At 34.3% G+C, this 17,614-nt stretch overlaps 1 protein-coding gene, 1 non-coding gene and 1 pseudogene across 2 annotated transcripts in view; 1 reads left to right on the top strand and 2 right to left on the bottom strand.

The window, feature by feature from the left end:
• The window catches only part of GPC6 (glypican 6), a 982,218-nt gene that overhangs the window by 873,809 nt on the left and 90,795 nt on the right, over positions 1–17,614 (bottom strand). The window lies entirely within an intron of this gene.
• Positions 11,529–11,634, bottom strand: LOC112481492 (annotated as a pseudogene).
• On the top strand, positions 14,361–14,479 carry LOC112481551. Its single transcript, XR_003046910.1, has one exon. It is a non-coding gene; the product is annotated as a 5S ribosomal RNA (ribosomal RNA).

Below are 17,614 nucleotides of genomic sequence, written 5' to 3'. Positions count from 1 at the left end.
AAGAGACATTTGTTCTCTATCTTGTCACCTGGATATAGTGTCATCTTTGTCCAGAAAGAAATTTTTACTGGAATCTTCCAGGTAAAGAGCTAGAAGGCAATGTCATACATAATCATCTATTTATGAACAGAGATCACTATCCCATTGTCAAGTCAAAAGTATAATAATTGTTCTCTTAAGCTAATAGGTTAAAAGTTCCTCTAACCCTTAGGTTACAACACATGTATATATGTGATATAAGTACTTATACTAACAAATATGACACTTCTCTGAGTCTAGGTTTCATTGTTGGGAATTAAGTCTTTTGCCTCTTAACACTCTAGTAGATTGATTTAGAAGCAGTCATATTTCAAGCACGTAGGCAAATGAGAATGTTTATAAAAACCCTACTCTGTACAAGGCAATGTGGTTGATGCTGTGCAGATGTTTCTATTGTTGTTGATTTTTAAAGGCAAAATATTTGACTACTAGTGTTGAAGTAGTAAGAGAGTAGACTAGGAAATGAGGGTTTGAAGATTAGATAGAGGATCTGCAAAGCCAGATAGATAGAATTTTACACATAACCAAATATGGTAAAGAATGATCCAGAAGAATTTTGTTGCCAATAACAGGGATTGAAAATTCCCAAGTACTTATTTCAAATATGTATAAGGAAACAATGTCAGGGAGGGTGGTAGAGAAATTACAAGTTTGCTTCTGAGGGATGAATCTGCAGGTGACTATAGAAGGTCCAATGAAGATGTGTTACAGGAAGTCAACATGTTGGTCCATGGCTTAAGAGAGAGATAGAAACTAGAATTAAACATAGGGGTGCTTGTCATTGACCTCTCTATGGGGTGTCTGTGCATGTGTGTTGCTGCACTGCAAGGAGAATTGAGATATATGAATTCGTTTTAAATTTCAGAGGTACTTAATTTACTTCAAAGAAGATTTATTTAATTCATAGTATTTACTATCCTATCACTTGCTAATGAAATTGAAAGGGGGGGAAAATGCTACTAAATGTCATATCACAGCAATATGTAGCACAAATAATTAACCCTGAACAGAAATTTTATTAATATATTTCCTTCATGAAAAGTGAAACCATTTAAATTGCCTTAGTGTTTTAAAAATTACTGACTTAACATGTGTCATTGTGATTTTCTTACTAGCTGTTCTAGCGATATGATATAAATTCTCCATGAACTTTGCCTTTCAGCTCTAATTCTTGCACATGATGATTAAACCGAAATGTTTTTCTTCATTCAACAAGAGTTATCTCTTTGGGGATTTTGTTAGTGATATTTACTAAGACACAAAACCCACTGACATTATTTAGTACTTTTGGAACATCTTGGTAGAGATGCTAATAAATTTTACCACCAGTTAAAAAATAGCCATCCAGCAGTATAACTTTGATTCCTAACTGTCCTAACCTCTCTTTTCACCTAAAAATGAATACTTGCACTGTTAGGCTCAAGTCAATGGAGTAATGGAATCTGGGAGACTCACATTGGTACTTGATAAGCAATGCATTAATCAAAAAACATGCTAGCCACTCAAGCAGCCACTTGAGTACTCCCTTGAGAAATATTTATTTAGGACAAAAAGTACCCCAGTTGCTTCCTGAAGATTAGTAAAGTAAGTTAGAACACTAGAAAAATCTCTTCTATGTAAGACCCCAACCTTTCTTTATTGATAGAGTCACTTCCAAATCCTATTACTTCTTAATTCAATCCAATTAAACCCATATTTATTTGAAACTTATTAAGTGCCTAACAGGATTCCCGACTGAACTCCATCATATACTTTTTTTAATAAAAGCCACGAAGACAATATACAATACATGTTTTGCATCTTTCCCTTGAAGTTATTTGGTCTCGATATAGTAGGAAATTGTTCTTCCCACCCTTATACTCTCCCCTTTACTGGGTTTACAGCTCGTGGTGATCAAACAGACTTGAATACAGGTAATGACTTTCTGGGATCGATATCACAAGCAGACAGTATTTTGGATCCACCAACTAGAAACTTAAAAGCAAAGAGGTGGTTAGGAAGAACCAAAACATGATAGATAAACAATGGCAGCTCCAGAATTTCCCTCTCGGAAAAACCCAGCAGAGGTGATCCGATATATAGAGGAGCTGGGGGCATCCAGTGAGCTTACACAGCAAGCACATGCGTTTCTCTCTGGTTATTTATTTGGAGTGGCTTGCGGAAAGGAACTGGCAGAAATATTATGAAGCTAATAAAATACCCAACATATCCCCCACAACACCTAACATCAGAGGTTATGAAATAGTTACCCTAAATATAACAAAAACAATGCTCTCTTTTAACTTCTAACTCACCACTTATTGAGACTTGGGATGTGGTATGATCATCCAGCCACAGATGGAAGATGAAAAATGAAGAACAAAACACCCAGTTGCAATTCTACAAGTGAACAATCTTTGTCTTCTCTTAGAATTCTACCAGTTGTGATCATCTGCCTTGACTGGCAAAATCTCTGAAAGAACACTGACCCAGGGACTCTGTGGACTCCTTTTGCCCTTACCAGAGTTGGGTTTTTAATACTCAAGGATTTTTATCTGACTACTACTGCTGTTCCTGTATTTTTCATCCATCTCAATCTATTAGTATTTGCACAATCTTACATCTCGTAATAGAATAGGAGGTACTTCTATAAGCAGCAAAATGGAGATTTTTTTCGGTCATATTTTGTGGAATTTTTAAATACTGTTTTTCATTTTCTGAATATATGTAGCATCTGTTCCTTGTAGAAGTTTTGGGGGATGGGGAGAAGGTAAAGAAAAGAGAGAGAGAAGTAACTGTGATAGGGAGTTGAACTATGAAACTCACTGGATAGTTATCCAATAGAAAGTATTTGGAAATCAAAGCTACTTTGGAGGAGAATAAGATAATGTCAATTCACAAACTTAAGTCAGGTTCCATCCCACTTCCACCATCTCTATCTAGATTTTGTGTTCCTGAATATCTAATTTGTAAGCGTTTAATTTTTTATTCAGATACACACACATACACTGCACAACAGTAATCTCATATTTCATAAATCTATTATATTAGTTTATATGCACTTATGTCCTTGAAATGTACCAACATTTGGGCTACTGTAAACTGACCTCTCATTCTGTGTTGCTCTGTGTGTCTGCTTCTTTTGTGTTTGTTTTTTGTCATCTACTCACAAATCCACTCTCAAGAGCTGGATACCTGTTCTGAGGGCCACTGCCCACACTGCCACCCCTGACTTCTGTCTCCTTTGCTATCAATTTGGATTACACAGATTGGCAGATCCATGTTCCAAGCCAGTCTCCAAATCTCTTCCACATCCTTATGCTTGACTATTCTGATTCTCTAAGTGGTTTCACTCTAGGGTTTCAGTAAACCTTCTGGTCTCTACTTTCTGCTCACTAGGAGATCCTCTTTATCCTGCTCTGATGTTTTTAAATTGGAGACAGTAGCTTCTGGAATGATGTTCCTTTTCAGATTCTCACTAGGGGCAAGACATTTTCTGTACAATAGTGTTTCTAAATTTCTCCTTTGAAAAATTTTCCTCTTATCCCAAGGACTTGGGATAAACAGTAAAAATTCTATGTTTAATATAGAAGCAGAGGAGGAAGAACAGCTTGCATTTTGACTGTTTTTTCTCCAACAACATGTTTAAAGTTTTAAAAATGTTTTTCTTGCCCTGCTACCTATCATTTATTCGAGACAGTAAAGCATATAGATCAAGAAATCAAATATTCAAAATGTTTGTCATCTACTCTCCATCGAATACAATAATATACATGCTTTATGTCTGCTATGCTCTAGATTTACCTACTTCTTCCAGATAAATCACCACGCAGATGATCTCTGTCTCGGACCTATCATGGTATCTTGAAATGTTTACTCACATTAACACTCAACTCTTGATTTCATGTCTCCAATGCCTCAGAAACATTCTCCATGTTACAAAAGCACTTCAAAATGTACTTGATAATATTATTTAAACTCCAGACATAATATCATTTAATATGTAACCTATTGCAGGTTGCTCACTCACACTCAAGTATTTGACACATCAAATATACACTTATTATAAACGATATTTATACACATACACACACAAAAGAAATATATATATAACTATATATGTAACTTCATTTTTTCTGCTTTCTCACAATTCCATAAACTGCATTCCCACAATTAAAACACCCTGACTGATTAAACACCTATTATATACTAATGCGCTAAACATTGCGGGGTGGGAGGCAGATATGACTAGAAAAATTAAAATCTCTGCTCTTAGGAAGTTTCCGCTCTTGCTGGAGTCACATGATATAAATGAATAGACAGCTGAATTTATTTTCCCAAAAGACATAAAAACAACTACAGAAGAAACCATCTTTTAAAATGTTCTCTCTTTTGAGAAAAGACAGGTCAATTAATATTTGGACCTCAAGAAATATGTTGAATGATGACTACATATTCTTACATAACAAATTTGGTGGTTAGAATCTTAATTAATTGCTTCAGGGTCAGTTTTTCAATACAGGCTTTGAAGTCAAGCTCCACTACTTAAAAGCTGTGTGATCTTCTTCTCTGTGTCTTATTTTCCTTAGGCATAAAATGCGGATGATAATATTTACAACCTCATAGCATTGTAAAGATTACATGAGAGAATGCAAGAAAACATTTACAATAGCCTCTGACACATTGTAAACATTCGATAAATGTTCACTATTATCACGAGGATTATAATTTTGGATATCTTTCTAAGAATGAGACTGTTTACTGGTGTCAGGTATCCCACATGGAAGCCACTCACAAGTCACTTCCAACTTCATCTAAGATATACATGAGTAAGATTTCATAGATTCTCATATAAAATCAACACTTATAAGTTCACATTCCACTGTGACACAAAGACCTGTATTCAATTATAGAATTTCTTACATTTTTAAGATAAAAAAACTCATTTTGTCCAGAGATTATTTTTAAGATAAAACAACTCATTTTGTCACAAACATTATTTGTCGATGGAGAAAGAGTCAAGCATTTAACAAATTAACATTGTTAGGGCTCTATGAACTATTTTTTCATCTCCTTTCCATTCACAGATCATTCAATAGCAGGTAATGAGAAATAAATTTCATTACAGTTCCAAATAACTGGAGAAAAAAGAGTAAAACTGAAAAGCACATTGAAGCAATTACAAAACAGAACAATTTTAATTACTGATCCTGTTTATTTTTTATATAGCTTTAGAGAAGGCAGACACAACCTGCAGCATGCAAAAACTACCCACAAGCAACCTAAGACTTGCATTTGCTCAACTTAAAGAAGTTTAGTACACAATGAAAGTGATTCACTCTGTTTGAGAGAAATGGAATGACCTGTCTTGATTCTACAGCCACCAGATTATCCACCAAATGGAGTAAACAGGGTTATACACTACAAATGCAAATAGCAGGAGGAAATTTACTTTCTTATTTCTTTCTCTTTTCTAAAAACTTAGATTTGGAGTTGCCACTAAGAAATCTGCTTAGAAGATTCATCAAATTCTCCTAATGCTGCTTTCTGCCATAGCCTGGTGACCCTGAATCTCATGCACAAACTCCGTTCTATATAATAATCAGATACACATTTCATCCTTGCACCTGTACCCATCTCCCAACAAGTCAATTCCATGTACTGGTTTCAACACGATTACATTATTGACATTTCTCAGCTGAAAGGCTCCTGCAAATACCATCCAATTTTCTAGCTCTTTTTGAAAAGATCAAAAGATACACCTTGCATAGTAGACAAGAATTTACACTGATGGCTGTCTTTTGTCTTGAATACCAATGCTGCTGGCAGTGTTTGTCAGGAGCTAAAGGTAAATCTCTATGCTAACTAACTACATTCAGTCAACTACAATGACTGTTACTGGACATAAAATATGTTTGTGCTTGTGAATGCTTTTTAAGCTTGAACAAACTTGAGGCAGTGATCTTCAAGGCCACCTAATTAGGGAAGTTGGCAATCAAATAAGAAAACTTGCCCTTGGAAATCAAATGTATGTCATGCCTGAAAGGGAAATGCCTTCTTCACTGGATCATGGTTCACATTTATGGATGAATCTGCTATTACAGGCACAAAGACAGAAGCTGTTTGCAACAGTTCTTGCTAGAAACCTTGTTCAAGGAAATTATCTTGAACTCTTGCTCTACTGGAGACAAAAGGAGTAAGTTATATTTCACAATGTATTGCTTAAAGTCTGAAGTTTCTTTTAATGAGCTAGAGGATTAACTATAAATTCACCTAAGAGGATGGTGTTATTTCATCCAGCTTCAATTACTATTTTCCAACAAATAAGGACCACCACTCTTTCTATATATCTGATCTGTCTGCCAAGCCCGGGCTTATGGCAACTGGCTTGAGGACATTTCCACCTGTATATATTTCAGTTACAAGTGCAAAATTAAAAGCATTTTCTTCCCCTTCAAACCAACTCTTGCTCATGGCATCTCTATTTTTAAAAAAACACCACCATTCTCTCAGTCCTCTGTATTCAATATCACTGACCTGGAATCCTTGCCTTTGGTTGATCCCTAACCCAACCACTGCCCAGTTCTATTTCTTATATCTCAACGTTTCTCTCTCCAGTATTTCTCATATCCATCCCTAATTTCCTTTCTGTTTCTCTCCCCCAATAACCTCCAGCACCACCTTATCCCAGGTACCTCACTATTTTCATAATGCACTGCTACAACTATCTCCCTTTTTCCCATCTCTCATACCAGGTTACATTCTCCAAATTGTTGCACTTTTATCTGCTTAGAGCATAGTTCTAAATATACCACTTCTCTGCTCAAAGACTTTCAAAACAGTCCAGGACTTCGAGAGTTAAAGAACACTACATACCTTGAAATGACTTCCAGTGACATGCCTGTCTGCCTACACTCCAAACACCTCAACCGGTGATCTCCTGATGTCAGTTCATTTCCTCATCTGATGCTGCCACCTAAATGTGTAACCGACCTTCTTTTCTTCTTTACCTCCAAAAACTTTACTCCTTTAAGGCTGATTTAAAGGCTGCCTTTTCCTTGAAAACCCTTCCCAATTTGCCCAAATTAATATATCGGCCCTCCCTTGAGTCTATTACTTTGTTTATGTCACATCACATTTTACCTTGCATCATAGCTGTTCTTGCTCAATTGCCCTAGTATGGTCACAGACACCATTCCCTTTTTAGTAACAATCACACATGTCTGTTGAAATTGGCCTTTTATCTCCTGAAAATACTTTTATCTTGAGAATAAGTGTTTATGCCAACTTGAACTATGAAGGAGAAAAAAAGAAGAAAAAGGAGGAAAATAGAAGAAGAATGTTAATATTTATCAAGATAAAAATACCAGTTGTTCATTTTTTGAAGACAATGAATTGCCTCTGCTTCCTGTAATCAACCTGAGGCCAGGTGTCATGATGAACAACTCTTTACAGCTCCTGCAGCATCCACAGCTTTATGAACAAAAGAGCTGTTCAAGAATTATTTTATTAATTTGTTGAATGGAATATAACTGTTTTCATTATTTTTTTAGTTGATAAAAACAGAAATTTATCTTTCCTGAAAGTTTCCACCTGCTTCTTAAGGTTCCCGTCTCAGGTCCACTTGCTCTTCACATCATTTCACACACACACCCTAATGGCTGGACACAGAAAAACTAGTGTAGGCCTAAATGTCTTCAAACTCTTTATTCTAAACCAAACTTGGTTATTTAACATAGAACATACATTTGAGTTTTCACTTCCTGTTTTAAATCCCACTGACAGAAACACCTCTGACTGAGACTGGCCTTTTAAGTTGCATTAAGCTTCTAATGGTAAACAAACCTTGAGAGTCCCAGTTCTCTTCGAACTACTCAGTTACAATTCGGTATGTCACAGAGTATTCCAAGTCACCATTCTGCCACTCGATTCACACAACCAAATGTGTCAAACCTGGAACCTTAAACTTAAATCTCTGGGATGCAAACCAATGGTCAATGCAAACATGCTTTGAATAAAGGCGAAGGGTTTGACTTATGAGTCTAGTTTCTCAGTTATTTTCTAATTTTTAGAAAAAGAGATCACAATACAATAAATCTGGTTCACCAAATCAGTTCCTTGGAAAACATCAAAAGTTCCATTCATTTCTCCTCAAATTATCCATCAAGAAACACACCTTTGTGACTAAAAGCTATTACTTGACAAAAATATTCTTTCTTTGTAAAGACGTTATGAATTTTGTTAGAGACAGATGAGAAGGCGCTGCAAGAAAAGGGAGGATGGTGAATATTTACATTAGAAGAGCCAAGAGAGAGCACTATCAAAATGAAAATGGCAGGGACATTAAATATAACGGTAGAGTTTTCCACCCAAGTTACCTATAGCATTTAGGTGAGTAATCACGCACAAAACAAACAAACAAACAAACAAACAAAAGATGACCCAGAGCCTGACACTCTGAAGAACTGCATAAATCTAGGAGTCCTAAAAATGCCAGTAATATACTAACATAAAACAAGCAATTATTCTTCATTTATCCAGAGGCTTATTTTTGAACACTGAATGCCAGGCACTGTTCTGACACTGCTTGGAAGAGAGTGTAATGAGAGGAACAAATAAATAAACCAATTATTTGGTGAGAGGTTGTTAAGTTCTCTGATGGTGTCTACACTTGGTGCTAGGAACATCAGGCACCACATGTTCCTGATCATTATCTCAATGGCTTCACTGAGACCCAGTGTTAGTTGTCCTTTCTGGATATTCCTCCCCATCATGAGGCCCAATATTGGAGCATTTCAGAACTCGTTTTTCTCTAGTTACTCATACTTTGGGTGATCTCACCCAGCCCCATGGTTTTATATACCACCTTATGCTAATGGCTTCCAAGTGTATAATTCTAGCCCCAATCTCTACTCTCCAGACATGTATATCCAAATCTTTCCTTGTACTTCTAAAAGCATCGCTAGCCAGATTCTTGATGTCCAATCCCTTTAAGAAATCTCCGCTACTTTCTGTTTTCTCTTTTGTAGTAAAAGGCACTCCCATTCATTCTTCTCTGATCTCACATCCATGCAAAATATACCAGCAAATAGTAATTTAAAATATATATCTAGGTTCTTTTGTGTCAGGACTTGGGAGTTGTTCTTGGGTGGTCGGAACAATGGTGCTCGGTGTAAGGGAGTTGATACATGAATATGTTGAGTGAGGGGTCACTGTCTATCCTTTGAAAGAAGCGAGTTTTCTCTGACGCTCCTAAGCCAGTGACCATTTCTGCCTAGTACTACAAGATTTACTTGGCTGTTGAATGGAAAACTGGTGATCAGAAAAGGTTCTTCCTTTTTTTATGATCTTGGAAAGAAAATATGCAGATCAAAATTGATTATATTTATTTTTAATTGTGCAAATAGATTCTGAACCAACATCAAGTCTAGATTAACATATCCATAAGATTCAAGCCATTTATATTTAATCATGTCACACTGCCCTAGAGAATCACAACCTGTTAAACAGTAGATAAAACTTACTAGACCTATTGCTAGGAATGCATATCAAACTATTTTTCAGTCAACTAGCCTTGTAATCAAATTTCCCAATGAATATCTTGTCTTTGGTCACCTGTTTGAATTTAAAATACATGTAATTAAAGTTGAGTGAAAGTTAAAAAGAAATAAAATATATATCCAATATCCCACCATTGGTTAACACCTTTGCCTGAGTTGCCCTATCCCAAGCCACCCTCATTTCTTGCCTAAATCACTTCTCAAACTTGAAAGTTTGTGCAAATCACCAGGGGATATGCTGCAGCAGGTCTTGAGTGGAGCTTGAGAGTCTTCATTTCTAAGAAAGTCCAGGTGATGCTGATGCTGCTTATACAGAGACCACACTCTGAGTAAGTAGCAAGGAACCAGAGACTACTGCAAGATCTTCCTGTCTTCTTCATTCCTACTCTTCCTCCCTTAGTCTACTCATCACACAACAATCAGAGCAACTGTATTTATGATGTAAACCTGTTTAAGAATATCCTTTGCTCAACCTTCTGAAGGCTTGCTATATCACTTACAATAAAGTCTAAAGGTTCTATCAAGCCTTCAAAGTTCTATAAAATCCAGCACTTATTTACCTCTATGAATTCACCTTATTCCACTCCTTCCCTCACTCCAGTCCAGACAAATTGGTTCCTTGCTGACTTTCAAAAATGCTAAGCACACTCCTGTCTCAGGCCTTTTGAATATTATGCTCCCTGTATCTGGAATATTCTTTCCTCAGACATCCACATGAACTGTTCAGTTACTTTCTTTATGTCTTTGGTCAGTCTCTCAGTGAGCTCTACCATGACCATTCTATATAAAGCTGGGCAAGCAGCATACATAGATAGGCAGATGCATATATACTTTCCAGATCCTCCCTTGCTATAGTCATCTCCCTGTCATCGCTACTAAATATTTAAATAGCCTACTAAATATTTATCTGCTTATCATGTTTCTCTTCTTAGATCTGAGATTTCCACAGAAGGCAGGGGCTCTATGTTAGTTAGGTTTTCAGGCACTCTGTAAATATTTATTAAATAAAAGAATATACTTTTGAGTATGATGTAAACTAATTAATTTTAAAAGATATTCATTCATAAGCACGTACTATAGCATATCATTTTTGTCAAGCTCCCCTGTATACTTAATGCTTTAATTATATAATGAGACTTAAGCATACTCCAAAACATGCCAGTGAATGAATTTCAGCATGGCACTTTCAGCAAACACAGTAACAAACACTTTTCCTCTAAAGAAATACTTTATTTTTCACTTTGCTTCTGTTGGAGCTGGAGTTGAGGACTATGACCCTGTTGAGACTAACTCTTTTGTGTGAGGTGTATCTAATTCAAGAAAAGCTAATTTAATGATTACAGAATAAGGTTTGGTATCAGTCCAAGATCACTGAAATATAAACCTCAGTTTCTCTAATTATTAAATAGGTAAAACAGCATTACTTCGGAGAGCTGTTTTCAGAAATAAATTTGATAAGCTAAGCACTTGGTTCGGTACCAACCAAGAGTAAAGATAAAAGAGCAAACAAATATGTATAGAAATTTGTGTCAATTATGAAACTTTTCATGGAAGCTTCAAGTTCAACAAATTCTATGCAGACAAAAAAAAGTTTACAAAATATAAATTGTCAGAATTCACTAAGCTAAATAATATCTCAACTGTTTGAAATGCTAGGTACTTTGTTTAAAAAACTATAAATTACTATAATCTAAATAACCTTAATCAATCACCAATGCTGCATTATTAACATTAATTTGTTAAGTGTATAGTGCTCAATATTAAAAATCATAAAATTTTGTGAGTAAACTTTTATTGGAACACCACCATACCCATTATTTTTAAAAATAATTTATTTATTTTTCTTTTCTTTTTTTTTTTTTTAATGAGGCAACCCTTGCTTGACCTCACAGATTGCAAGGACCTTGTCAGCTTACAATCTCTTATTTTTTTATTTTTTTTTATTTTTTATGCCTACAGCACCTGGTCTCCCATCCAAGTACTAACCAGGCCCAACCCTGCTTAGCTACCGAGATCAGACGGGATTGGGCTTGTTCAGGGTAGCATGGCCATAGACTAAAAATAACTTATTGAAGTGAAATTCATATATCATAAAATCAACTATTTTTAAGTGCACAATTCAGTGGTATTTAGTACATTCACAATGTTGTGCAAACACCACCTCTATCTAGTTTCAAAATATTTTCATCACGCTAAAAGGAAATTGCATACTTATTGAACAGTTACTGCCCATTTCCACCTCCCCCTGACCCTTGGCTACTACCAGCTTACTTTATGTCCCTATGGATTTATTTATTTGTGATATTTCATATGAATGGAATCACATAATATGTATCCTTTTGTGTCTGGCTTCTTTTGCTCAGCACAATGTTTTCGAGGTTAATTCACATCTTAGCACCTATCAGTAATCCATTCTTTTTTATAGCCAAATAATATTCCATCAAATGGGTACACCATACAATTGGCTTATCCATTCATCCATTGATGGATACTTGGGTCATTTCCACCTTTTGGCTACCTGAATTGTGCTGCTCTGAATATATGTGTACATGCTCATGTTCAAGTACCTGTTTTGAACTCTTTTAGGTATGTATCTAGGAGCGGAATTTCAGGGTCATATGGTAATTCTATATTTAACTTTTGGAGAAACAGTCAAATAAAAATAAGTTTTTGAGGCACAAATGAGTATTACTATCAGTCATAGTTGCCTCAGAGATACATGTTTTTGAAAGGTAAAGTATTGCACAGTCCTGAAGAAAATAATTGCATATTAAGTCTGTCTTGTCTCAATCTCTGCATAAATGTATATACAAAATTAATATTCTTAAAAAAGAACTCAACAAATGAAAATCCAGAGTATTAATAATAATCCTGTGAGGCACACTTGGTATTTCTGAATTGAAGCAGAGTTATTAACACTGTGGCTTGGTGTTTCTAGAGGCTGAGAACATATAAACCAGTCATGGACAAATAACCTAACCCTGGAAACCTAAAATGTCAGTTTCTTTATCTGCAAAAGTATGATGAATCTATAATTCTATAGCCTTAGTTTAAAATGGATGTTCTTTTAGTCAGACAGCTGTGAAATATGAATGAAGAATTAATTATTGTCATCTAAATGTAAACACACATTGTTTAAGAAAAGAAAATGTGGATAACAACTATTTTTGATAACTGAAATATATCTAAGAAAGTAACTTTAAAATAATCTTTTTTAATAGTGATCATCCAATTTTCAAGGTAGTAAAATATTTTTTAAAAACATTGTCTTACAAACATTATTATATAATTATATAATAGATTATGATTCATCTTATATTTTTATTTTATAGCAAAATGCCTAACAATCACTGGGACTATGATAATATTAGTCTAACTGCAACCATTATTATGAACACAATAAAATTGATATTCTGCCTGTTAGGAATACTACTTGCTGTTTTTCAGATTAGTTTAACATAGTTGCATTTGAAGTTTTATAAGGTATAATAACAAAGTTTTATGTAGAAAACATCTTTTTACTTTCTATATGCAATTGTGCCACCACCATATATTCCATTAAGACATATGTTTATTATTGATATGTTCTACCTTATCACAAAGAAGTTCCTGATCCAAATTTCTAGGATTTGGCTACATTTTAGACTTCATTTACTGCTATCTATTTGTGCCTCTAAAAATGTGTCTTCATAATTGTGTGTATGCATGTGATTTTGTGTCTTCATCTGAAAAGTAATAAAAAGAATATAGTAAACATAACTCACAAATCAATGGGGCACATCTTACCTAATGGATTCATTCAAAGTCAATGTGATGGACATGGCTATGAAGGTGGCTTAACATCTTCTTAATACTTGTTTTAGTCTTTCTTGTGAAGTTTAAAGCTGAAATGTATAAATATATTTCATTCTACTTGAGATTTTTCTGGGTCTTAATATAAAATATTCTACAGTGCAGCTGTGATTAGTATAGATTACAGTGAGAAATGAACTAGTAAAATTCTGAAGATGATGGAACATTTTAGATCCTAAGGTCAAGAACCATGTTGATATACTAAAAATAGTGTAGGTCAGTGCTTTGTAATTATATATCCAAGAAAATCACTATGTGAACTTAAGAGTGTACTTTAGAAACATTAACCAAAAATGCTAATTGCATCATAGTTTTTAAGACTTTTGTAGATTTATTTCTTTTAAAACAAAAATGAATCAATTATGTTATACACTTATGTTCTAATTCACTGGACTTAGCCTATTTCCTCAACTAGAAAATGATCAGTTGGAATAAACACTCTCATAAGGTTCTTAAAATTAAAAAAAGAAAGAGAAAAAGCACTATAGGACATAAAATTACAATAATATGTTAATTAACTTTTTTCTATCAGTTAGCATTTAACCCTATAATTGACATAAATTGCACACTTAACTAATGGTTATTGAATTTGAGTCACTAATTAATACTTATTTTATATTAGCTTGAATTCAAGTCACTTCAATTTTTGGAACAAAAATATTTGCAATATATTAGTATAAAGGAGGAAAAATTAAAACTGCTGTCTGATTCAAGGAACATTAATATTAAGATGAGAAGGAAAAAGAAAAGTCATTCAACTTAAAATACTTATTTTTCTGCATAAACATAAGAAGTATCTTTTAATACTAATGTAAGTATTCTTAGAAGATTGGTATATAGCAAAGCATATACCAATGCTGAAACTTTCTAAACATGTTCCCTTGAAAGTTTTAAAATTTGGCATCCTTCTAGATCAAATGTATCAGTATAGTCTATGGCCATGCCACCCTGAACAATCCCGATCCTGTCCGATCTCGGAAGCTAAGCAGGGTTGGGCCTGGTTAGTACTTGGATGGGAGACCACCTAGGAAGACCAGGTGCTGTAGGTGTAAAAATTTAAAAAATAAGGGATTGTAAGATGACAAGGTCCTCATAATCTGTGGGATCAACCAAGGGTTGCCTCGCCTAAAAAAAAAAGTATCAGTATAGATAAAGTATCAGTGTTTATTCCAACTGATCATAAATAGCCGCCCTGGCAAATTAATCATACACAGAATTAAAATAATTATTTAAAGAAAGATATTAAAATATTAAAATAATCATCCTAGATGTTTTTCTAAGGCATTATACATTTTTAAAACTCAATATTTAGTGTAGTCTGCAGAAAAAGAACCAATCTATTTCATGAATAAGGCTCTTTAGCATTTGTGCATAAAGCAAAATCAATTTTAGTCTTTCAAACAGGGCAGATTCTTGAAAATCTCATTCAGATCATATTTGTCAGTGGCACAATGTAGTAACTTTTATGAGGGAAAAAAATCCTAATATGTTTTGGGAGACTGCAAAGATCAACACTCTCCCCAAATTTTGCCAAAAGATTCAAATAACTTAAATCAGCTCCTAAATTGAAAACAATTATCAATGAGCATTAGCTAGGATTTTATTCATTTCTCCTCTGAACTAATAAAAATTCAAATTATGTTAATGTCAAGAATATAACATATAGAGCAAACATAGTGTCACATCTCAGTACATTACTCCACCAAGGACTCAGTCACTGCAAAATTGAAGCTAATGCTTTGATGGTGACTGACTGGAAGCAAATTGAAGCTGAATAAATTATTTCAGACACAAAACAGTGACATTAGTGACCTACATATTCTCCATAGAGGAAAAAAATCTTCCCATGTTTCTGACTCTACTCTTTTATACTAAGCCTAAGGGAGAAAATAAAAGACCAAACTAAGAAGAAATGTGATTCTATCTTATATTCATTTAATTTCTATGAGTTTTCTTTGCTTGCTAAAGGAAACAAACAAACAAAAAAAGTTATCATGACAGAATGTTTTATCCAACCAAGATCTGGTTTAACTTTACATATTTTGTAGTCTATCAAAAATATCACTAAAAGAAAAAAATATTTTCTGAAATACTTTGATCAGAAATGGAAGAAGCAGTTTTCATTTCTGAAATTGTTTCTGGGTACCACAGGACAAAATGCATCCGATCATGTGAACATCACCAATTTTTAGTGCCTGACACTTTAATCAGAAGTGATGTCACAATAAACCTCATATTCTATATTTGTGAACAAAATCTTTACCAACAAATAAATAATGCAAGTAAGATGCCAGGAGGATTAGAAAGGCTAAACAATGAGGTATTGAAAATGAAGCATACAACTACTACCTAATTATAAATGGTTTCTGTTACAAAAATTCACCATTTACTTGACAAAACATTCAAGAAGTGTTTTTTTTTATTCTAAAACTTAACTTTCTTTAGTTTATAATGATCCGTCTCTAATAATGTTGAGATTTTACATTTACTTGCAACTAGAAGAACCGCAGACTTCTCATATTGACCAATCAGCACCTACAAATTGAAGAATAAATCACCAGAACTCTTGATTCACCTTCTTGAGCCCACAATCCAATTTCCCTTTTTGTATCATACACAGAAGAGAGTTCACAAAATTATGGTATATTAAAAAAGCATTGAGAAAGAAAAAAAAAAACAGTTCAATGTTCAAAGAAGTTGTGCAAAGTTTGTATTAAATAATCAAAGGATTTTACAACTGCAGGGCAGTTGTGCATCCTGTAGAGAAGAGCCTGCAGCTCCCTCTATGCTAGTTTATTCATGGGACCTTGCTTTTGCATGCTGTATCTCAGTATGGCTCATGTTTCATAAAAGCCTTAGAAAGTCTGCCCTACTGTCCTCCCAGTGAAGTTTCTGGTAGGTCTCAATCACTCTGAACATTTACAACTTTCATATAATCATCTCCCTCTGGAGTGAGCAACAGGTGGGCTTGAGGCGGGATCACAGAGCTAAAAAATAAAGATCAAAGGTTCCAGGCTGCAGGATATAATGCAAGTACATCATTAAAAGAGAAAAGGAAGTAGAAGAAGAAAGGAAATCTCTAATGCTTGGCAGCACTTCTATTAGGGTGGCCACTGATATGGAAGAGCAGCAGATTCTAGGTTGGGATACCCCCAGTATTCAGTATGCATTGTCCCTCATCCTTCACAAGACAAAAAAACAACTGAGAGCGTTTCTTGTTCACTATAATACTGAAGACAATGTTAAAATCCTTTCTCTTACCATGTTTTATAGTGGGATTATGCATTCACATTAGAAAGTATTTTCTAATGCATTTGCAATACCTTGAAACATCAGGAATACAACTAAACTTAAAAAATATGTCACCACAGAACTTGAAGATGGTCAAGCATGATAAAATTATTCCTTCCTGAACCAGTTCCATCAGCATAAAGTCTAAACATAAATGAGTTATTTTGTCTAATGCAATATAAAGCCATTTGTTAGTTGAGTATTAAAGAATTCACTTTGTTCACACATTTTCATAAAAAGTTGATGTGTACTCTACTTTCATTCATTTGATGCTTCCGTAAATCCTCTTTCCTACATGTTGAAAAAGAACGTCACCAAGTGAGTGATATTTTCTATCTATGTCATTTTGTCCCTTTTTAGACACTATACTTATCACCAGTGAAAAAATTAGGGTAACAAATCAACTTCAATCTATTAGAGTTGATCGGCTCTAGAAGAATCAATAATCGGTAATGGTCTTGTTCTAGATCTGTGAGGCAGGCTGCAAGTTTTTAGCTAAAGTGTCAAAACTCATAATGGCACCCAGTTTTATGGATTTCGTTTCTAAGTTTAACACTGGTTTTCATTATAACTTTGAATGAGACATTTACTACATATTTGTTGATTTTAATATCTGAAATAAAGATCATTACTAGTATGTTAAATGACAGTATTAAAATGGGTTTTTTAGGAGTTATCCTGGAAAATACTAAAACGCACATGGCAAAAAAAAAATCCTTCCAAAAGCTGTATTTATGACATCACTAAACATACCTACATAATGTTATACACAATACAGAAATAAATTTCAACATGGCAGTGCCTGAACTTTTCATGACAAGTAAAATCAAACTACGTAGCAAAAAACCATGTGGAATTCTTATGGTAGATTTAATTTCTATTTTCAGTCCACT

Source organism: Pteropus alecto, unplaced genomic scaffold (assembly GCF_000325575.1).
Source record: "Pteropus alecto unplaced genomic scaffold, ASM32557v1 scaffold72, whole genome shotgun sequence".
Classification (NCBI taxonomy): domain Eukaryota; kingdom Metazoa; phylum Chordata; class Mammalia; order Chiroptera; family Pteropodidae; genus Pteropus; species Pteropus alecto.
Note: the sequence above shows the minus strand (reverse complement) of the source record. Positions and strands in the feature narration are given on the sequence as shown.